Source organism: Poecilia latipinna, unplaced genomic scaffold (genome assembly GCF_001443285.1).
Source record: "Poecilia latipinna isolate Pla-1442-1.1 unplaced genomic scaffold, P_latipinna-1.0 Scaffold932, whole genome shotgun sequence".
NCBI lineage: Eukaryota > Metazoa > Chordata > Actinopteri > Cyprinodontiformes > Poeciliidae > Poecilia > Poecilia latipinna.
Genome location: NW_015113548.1, coordinates 16,854 through 25,128, shown reverse-complemented (window position 1 = coordinate 25,128; position 8,275 = coordinate 16,854). Strand labels below are relative to the sequence as shown.

Here is an 8,275-nt window from a genome sequence, read left to right as displayed (position 1 = left end):
AATGGCTGACATACAAGAGCAAGGAAGCATAACTGGGTGTAATATCTTCTAATGTGTACATATATATATATATATATATATATATATATATATATTTTTTTTTTCTTCCTGTCTTTTTACTTAAGAATCAGTGCCCCAAGTTCAGTGTGTGTTGCATGTTTTATTGTAATGAAAAATGTTAAATAAAGAGTATAAAAAGAAAGGTTGACAGGAAATGTACTGGGTAATTATATGTTACTGAAAACATCACCAGTGAAACAGTATTTAATCCCACAAATAGTCTTAAAAACAACAAATAAAAAATACAATAAAAATGAATGTCAATTATTTGCACTTCTATTTAATCTAAATTAAGTCAGTAGCTTCTTAAGGCCCCCCAGGCTTCAGGGGCCCAATAAATGCTAATATTTTAACACAGACCACAGATATATATAAATATAACATTTGTTTATTGAGATTAACAATGCTATTACATTTTATTTAATGGTTTCATCCTTCGTAAATTAAAAGATTTTAAAATTGTTCAACACTTAAATGTAAGATTTTAAGGAGCTGGCAAGTTTACTTTGTAAAAGTTCAAAGAACAATATTCATAGTTAGATTGTTTTGTTACCACAGCTACAATCTGATGCTATGAGTTTAATCTTTGAGTTTTACTCTATTTACAAATACAAATGAATAATCTGCAATTATAACTTATTGCTTGTTAGGTTGGCCAGTTAAACTTGGCCTCCTCTCTCAGATTTCACTAAATCTATGTTGAAATTCTGTTAGAGGTGCTGATGTTTTTATCAGCAAGAGTGGCTATGTGTGTTAGCTCTGGCTGACTAAGTGGACAAAGCATTTGATATGATTTAATTCTTTGTGTATCCTGAAAAATAATACTAAAATAAACAAAATAAAAAAACATAAAAAAAAATAAAACCAGCGTGATGTGTGACAATGAGGCGAGCATGAAAGCTGAACCCCGTGGAGCTCCAGGTTTTGGCCAGAGCATTAGCTTAACCACTAAATTCAAGTTGGAAGGCTGTGAAATTTAGAGTTCAAGCATTCGCTTGTTTTTTTTTTGTTTGTTTGTTTTTGCCTTGTTTGATTTAGCTGGATCTTTTCCAGTTAGTGACACTTAAAATAATCCAACAAATGTTACTCTGCTTAAACCTAAAAGGGGTCTCACCAACCAGACGCTCCATGAAGCTGCATACAAGGACACAGAAATACACGTCTTATGTTTGCCAAAAGCTTTTTGATTCATCTCCACAAAAAGCTAATTTTTTAATTTAGAAATCAGGACAATACCCCGAACACAGCTGCTTTATAATGCCGACTAACGCCTCCCCAACACCCACTCACACACGCACACACACACACACACACACACACATGCATGCACACGTGCCAATTTCATTAGGCATTTTGTGCCTCTTAACATGGTCTCTCCTGGGTGTTAGCGAACAATTTTCCGTATTAAACGGAGGGAGAGGTCAGAGGTCAACAGCCTAATGCCTTATCTCTGATGCACCATGGCCAGCCTTATTACTCAGGGCTTAGAGAATAAATACACACACACACACACTCACACACACGTGCAGAGGGAGGCATAAATGCATATATTGTTCAAGCAGGGAGTCACAATAAAGAGAGCCGGAGGTGAGACTATGGCCTCAGGGCATGTTCAGCATGTGGAGCGGCGCGCGCCAGCCACGAACAACAAACACACACACATACACACATCACACACACAACCTTAGTCTTCCTTTTACTACTACAGTCCAATCGCACCATGAAGATGGAAAATGTTGCATGGAGGAAGATCAAAGATTATAAAACTCAATTGTTTGTGTCGACTCTGACGCTATTTATCCAAAGTTATGGATGAATATGGAATTTAAGAAGAAAGGAAAATATATTTACAAGTATAATTCTTTTAAAGTATAAGAAGAAAATAAAGTTCATCCATCCATTTTCAGTCAAAATGCTTCAGTAGCAGCGTTTCCATTAACCATATAACTCCACAATTTAACATTTAATAAATTTGCTTAATGGAAACACAACAATTTCTAAAAAACTAATTTGTAGACAAAAAGTTCTGGTGCATATCATCTCACAAAACTGCAACCAAAATGTTTTTTTTTTTTTTTCACATCAAATGAGTCATGTGATCAACAACCAGATGTTGCAACTGGCAGAAACCACAAAGAAGACGACGACGACAGGAAGTAGTTGGAGGACAATGTTTGTTAACAATTTATCACATCAGCAAACTTATTCATGTGTGATTTTAATTGTCTATTTTATTTAATAGGATTTCGGGAAATATTGACAAAGTTTTCACATTTTTGAAGTTTTCCATTCATAACTGAACATAGGGAATGCAGACAATTAGAAAATCAACATGGAAAATATGAAAAAACTGATTACAGGCCTGGACACAAGATGTACAGAATAATGACAGCTATGTCTAGCAAAAGGAGGAAGAAATATTTTTATCTTCATTATGGTGAAATTGAGGCACAACGTAGAATTTACTCTGCTTGTGGCCTTGCATCTTCTACAGCATGAGAACCATTTTTCCAACAAATATAACATTATGAGGACTCATAAGAATAGGTGTGGTTTTGGGTCCTGCTAGATTTAGAACTTATATTGGGGGTAGGAGTGTTCAAAGCGCAGTCTGGGGGACATTTGTGGCCCTTGATCTGATTTTTGTAACCCCCAACCGCAGTTCAAGAATGACACAAATTTGTTTTGTATCAAATTTGATTTTTAACCAGGTTATTGCCATCATTTTCTTACAGTGGAAAATGTGAAGTACAACACAAAGTTTTTGTCTTTTTTCAACCTAGCCTGTATAATAAGGAGAGTCACGTTTATCCAGAGACTGTTGCTGAAAAGTTGACTTTGCTACACATAAATCAACTTTTATCGAATGTATAAAACTCAAGCTCAATCGTTTTGAAAGTAAGTGACTCAAATCCTGTTCTTAGATCAGAGATTAAATTTGCTCAACCGAGCCCAAAGGAATTTTAAAACCTAGAGAAATTAACACAGCGAACGTGCAAAATTCTTTTTTACGTTTTGGATCTATGGTAAAGGTAAAAGGTAAAGGTAATTTTATTTATATAGTGCATTTTCAGCAACAAAGCAATACAAAGTGATTTACAGGAATTAAAAGGAAAGACAAAAAAGATAAACCAAAGAAAAGAGCAAAAGAAGAAAAAGCTAATAATGTTGATCCAAAGTAAATAAACTAGATACTCCTATTCAGAGTTGGTAGATAAGTATTAGTAAGTATCCTCTGGTCTAATTCTTTTTCTGGGTTGGAAGAATAGGAGTCTAAAAAGTAGTTGCTAAGGTAGATTTTCTGGATTCCAAGTTCTAATCCCTGTTCTGGGTTGCTAAATAAGTGTAAGTAAGTAAGTATCCTCTTTGATGAAAAACACTCATTTCCTACAAAATAAATAAATACAAACTTTGACAGCTTTATTTGCTTGATTTTAGGGGGTTTTTTGTTTCGTTTTTCTTTCTTGGCCCACAAGTGCTTCTGACTCAACGATTTTGGCCCACGTGATAAAAAGTTTGGACACCCCTGGGCTAGGGGTAGGTATGTACTGGTGATGCTTAGGTTTAGGGTAAGAGATAGGCTATGGGATTAAATTAAAAATGAATGGAAGTCAATGCAAAGTCCCTGAGAAGATGGAGACACATACTTGTGTGTGCATGTGTGTATGTGTAGGTAGGCGTGGTGGTGCTTTGTTAAGGCCTGAATGAGTTGTTGATGGGTACAGCAGCTTGGGTCTCTCAGGGGATGAAGAGTGAAGAGGAGGAGGGAGTATGGGTAAGTTGATAATTGCAGGGGAACTTGGACTCAGTCTGTCAATGTATCCCCCTCCCTTCCCTGTTTAAGCACACACACACATACCAGTTCTCCCTTTGAAGGGGAGGTCCCTTGATTAGGCCACTTAAACACACCACAGACACCCTCATCTGTTTTTGGATTTTTTTTTTTTTGTCTGTTTTTTTTTTTTTTTTTTTTCCCAGTCTCTCTGTGTGGCTCTGACCCAAAGACCCAAATCACATCCCTGACTTCTTCTCTGTCTACTTCCATTTCTTCTAGAGTTTCTCAGTTTTCCAGCTTTTAATATTTTTATTTCCAAGAGCTCTTCCGTCTCTCTGTGTAAAGTGTGTGTGTGTGTGTGTGTGTGTGTGTGTGTGTCAGGGGGGTTGGGTTGGGGCTCTTGTAAGGACTCAGCTGCCGTTGTATGTGAGGGTGAATTACACGCTGTAGTACAGTGTTGACAGGAGCAGCTGGACATCAGTGGGTCATGCATCCATGCGTGTGTGCATGTGTGTGTGTGTTAGCCCCATCTAACACACAGCTGACATCTTCTGGTCAGTAGGGGCATAAACAGGCTACACAGAGGAGTTGTTTTCTTTGGTCTATTTCAGAAATCCTTCCTGTCAAAATTCAACAGTCTATTCTTTTCAGGTAATTTAGAAATGCAAAAGTTTATTATGATGGATGGATGAACAGTGGGACAATGTCAAAGTCAAAATATTTCTACATGTTCTATGCTCATTTTCTATACTTCCTCACTGACCTGTGAAATAGACTAATCAGATTTGTCTATTTGATTCGTTGAATGGTTGAGAAATTCTGCATAGCAACCATTCAGAGCGTCTAAAATATTTCCTCATACAAAGCCCCGCCTATTTACCCAAAGCTCCTCCCCAACCACAGAAGCACCACCCCCCCAAACAGCTCTTCCAGACTGGAGGCATCATCATCAGCATTTTCATAACAATCAAAGGTAACATAATTTGCCTTTCCATTGACCATATAATTACACAATTTGATATTTTGAAAATAAATTTGCTAAATTTAAAAAAATAAACAACTAGTTTTTCAATAAAAAGTTTTGGCGCTAGGATAAGGTGGGTTGTTCGGTCGTATCGAAATCTCACACAACTGGAATGGAAACACTTTTATCGCTTAACATGAGATACATGATGGACAACCAGGTACTGCCATTGGTGCAAACCAGGAAGTGCTCTGATGATGATGATGATGATGATGATGATGATGTATGTTTTTTAATGACTCATCATGTGAACAAACTTATTCACATGTGATGTTAATTGCGTTTCTTGTTTAATGAAAACGTCGCAATTGCCAAATTCTGCTTTGTCAACATTAAGACAAAGTTTTGTGCACACTTGTAATGGAAGCACAGCTACTGTTTTCCATCCACAATGAAAAATAGCAAATGCAATTATTTAGAAAACATTAAGATGGAAAATATAAAAAACCTGAATACGGGCATGGCCACAAGAAGCATAGAATAAAGATGATAGTTGTGACTAGCAAAAGGAAGAAGAAGTATTTTCATATTTTTTTCATTGTAAAACTGATGCACAAAGTAGAATTTGTTGTGTTTGTGTGAATTTGCTGCAGCTTAAGGAAATTGTGTTGTTTTTATTTACATTAGAGGAACATTGACAACATTTTGCGCACATTTGTAATGAAAATGCAGCTATGGTTATTGATAGTGGTATAAAATGGCCTGGAAAACACATAATATCTCCCCTTTAGCCAATTTGTCACTACTCATGCAGAAAATACAAGTTTGTCCAAAGATGTTTAGGGGCTAACAGTAAGGTGGAATCCTTTCCACTGAAACAGGTAATGGGGAAAAAGTCAAATATTTCACATCAACTCACGCGTTTCTGAGCCAGGTGGGCCGAGTATCACGGAGAACCTCCTGCAGCTGTCTCACTTTTCCCCCCGCATCTCGTCATGTAAACACAAACTGACTCTATGATGCTGAGACGGGGACTCAGTTGGGGCCTTACCATCTGCTGAGGGACTCTTCCTTCTGTGGCTGGAAGCTCTGATTCTTTATGACCCTGTCTGTTTACTTGGCCTCAGCATTTTCTGCTGAACCAAAAAAAATCTAACAAATTTTTTTTACATAATTCGATTTTGACACAAATTAATGACGTTCAAATAGGAATAGTTTGGCCTGAGCCAATAATGAAATGTGAAGGGCAAGGTTGAGACGCAGAAAAGAAGGCAACTTTAGAGGAGAGGAAGGTATGAAGTAATGAGTGTGGAGAAGCGTGTTGGTCTCTGGCTGGTCGTGAGGCCAGAGACAGAGTTTTGTCACTGCAATCTCACACTCTGCCTCTGTAATGACTCGCCTGGAGGCACAAATGATTTCCTCCACTGGTGTTACTGTTGCCAGAGTCGCCACAAATTCAAGCGAGAGAGGTCTGAGAGAGAGAGAGAGAGACGGGGGTGAGGGGCGGGGCACGGCGGGACAAGAAGGAACGAAAGGAGGTGGAAATGCTAAAAAGAAATAAAAGGAGATTATTTATTATTTATCTTTCCTGAAAGTCTATATAAAGTGATTCAATATAAAAATTTGGTTTGGGTTTACTTTTTGGTTTCCCCCTCCCTCTGTGGAAGATCAGATCAAGTTTTCAGGTCATTTGCCGTGCTGGGACCGCCGTAATTGCTGTCCATCTGCAATCATGTGCCACAATTTTCAATACACAAACCTTAAAAAAAATTACACCTCAGTCAACCTTTTGCTATTTCCGCCGCCCGTCTCCGGCTCATTCTCCTTCTCCGCCCGGGGAGGGGGGAGAGACGTTGTCATAAAGACATCATCGTCGTCGTTTTTTTGAGAGAAGATGACAAAAAAAGAAGAAAAAAATCATGGATGACATGATCTATCCACCAGTCGTTTCTTTGTGGATCTGAGTGCAGCTGAATCAACACCAACAATAGAGAAAGATGAAGCCATAACCAAGCAGAGAGCACAGAACAGCCCAGCAGATATGACATTTCTTTCTCTCGATTTGTAGTTTTTGTAACATCAGGATAATACAAACAGACAACATATGAGCAACTGGTACTCAGAAATGTTACAGGTCACTTTCTTGAACGTTTTAATTAAGCTATGGTTGGTTTTCAGCTATTTAGTTTTGACTCAAATTGCCAACAACTGAGTTCTGTTGCTCGGTTTGACTTTTTTTACTTTGCAGTTTTAGTTGATTTGTCCTCAACTTTTTCAGGAATTAGAACACCACAACCATTGTTGAGAAGTTTTACGAAGATGCTGTCAGCATTGGATTTTGTCTTGGAAAGTGAGTGGAAGCTAATACTACATTGTTGTGGAATGTAATTTGAGAGCGTTAAGCTAGGCATGCTATTCTCTTTTGGTTTGGCCAATAAAAAAATGTGGGTATAATACCATAAAATTGTTTTCTTTTAAATTATTTAGTAGGACATGGTTTGGGCATTTGGTGAACTGAGGAAGATTAACAGAGTTACAGGAAAAATATGGACTGGGTTGTAATGTACTGTGAACGCTGGCTTACCATCAGCTGCTAGCCATGCTAAAGTTAGCACCTGTTTCGGAGGTTCGCATTAGCACAAAAGTAAAAGACTTTCACAATTTTTGGGATTCTGTTTGTAAAATTACAGTAAAAAATTAACAGCAATAATTTTGGTTATTTAGCCTGTCATAAGCAAAAAGACATGAAAATTATATTTAGATTGTCACCATATTATTCATTTATAAATATCATAATTCCAAAATAAATATTTAATTAGCTAATCACTTGGTAAATACTTAGCTCCATAAATATTCAATGAGCTCAAAGCTAAATATATAGCTCTCAGCCAGCTAAATATTTAGTTAGCAGGATATTTAACTAGTTAAATAGCTAGCTGGTGGGTAGCTATTAGATAGCTGGAGTTACAATTACCTTGCAGCTAGCTATTTAGAATATTTAGCTTGCTGAGAGACAAATATCTAGATCTCAGAGATACATATTAAGCTAGCACATCGAAACTAAATGTTCTTGCCGATAAGTGAAAATGAACTTTAGTTTGAAACTGTGACATTTATGAATGAATAAATGAATGAACCTGGAGAAAATATGACTTTGGAATTAGGGTGTTATCCTGAGTAGATAACTTACAACAAAAATTATTCAAAGCAAATATAGCTTTAAAGCAATCTTTTAGTTGCATCAACGTGTTTCTTCAGATTAGAAGTGATATTTGTGTTTGGGAGAGCCATAAATTGAGTCTGATAGAGAATCTATGGAGGGAGTTGAGGATCAGGGTGACGGCAATCAGCCCTTCCAACCTCAAAGACAAAATGTGAAAATGCCAGCGAAAACATGCTAAAAGCTGGTCTGCAAATATAAGAAGCTATTAATCCATATTCTCTTTTTTTTATTATTTTATACTCATTTTACATTG

The 8,275-nt window shown here is 37.0% G+C and overlaps 1 long non-coding RNA gene across 1 annotated transcript in view; it reads left to right on the top strand.

Moving 5' to 3' along the window:
* The window catches only part of LOC106957743 (uncharacterized), a 12,705-nt gene extending 4,751 nt beyond the window's left edge, over nucleotides 1–7,954 (top strand). Inside the window, exons 2-4 of the long non-coding RNA XR_001427018.1 lie at nucleotides 204–216; nucleotides 1,114–1,116; nucleotides 7,943–7,954. This is a non-coding gene — a long non-coding RNA (uncharacterized LOC106957743). The remainder of the gene's footprint in view (nucleotides 1–203; nucleotides 217–1,113; nucleotides 1,117–7,942) is intronic.
* Nucleotides 7,955–8,275: the final 321 nt, after the last annotated feature.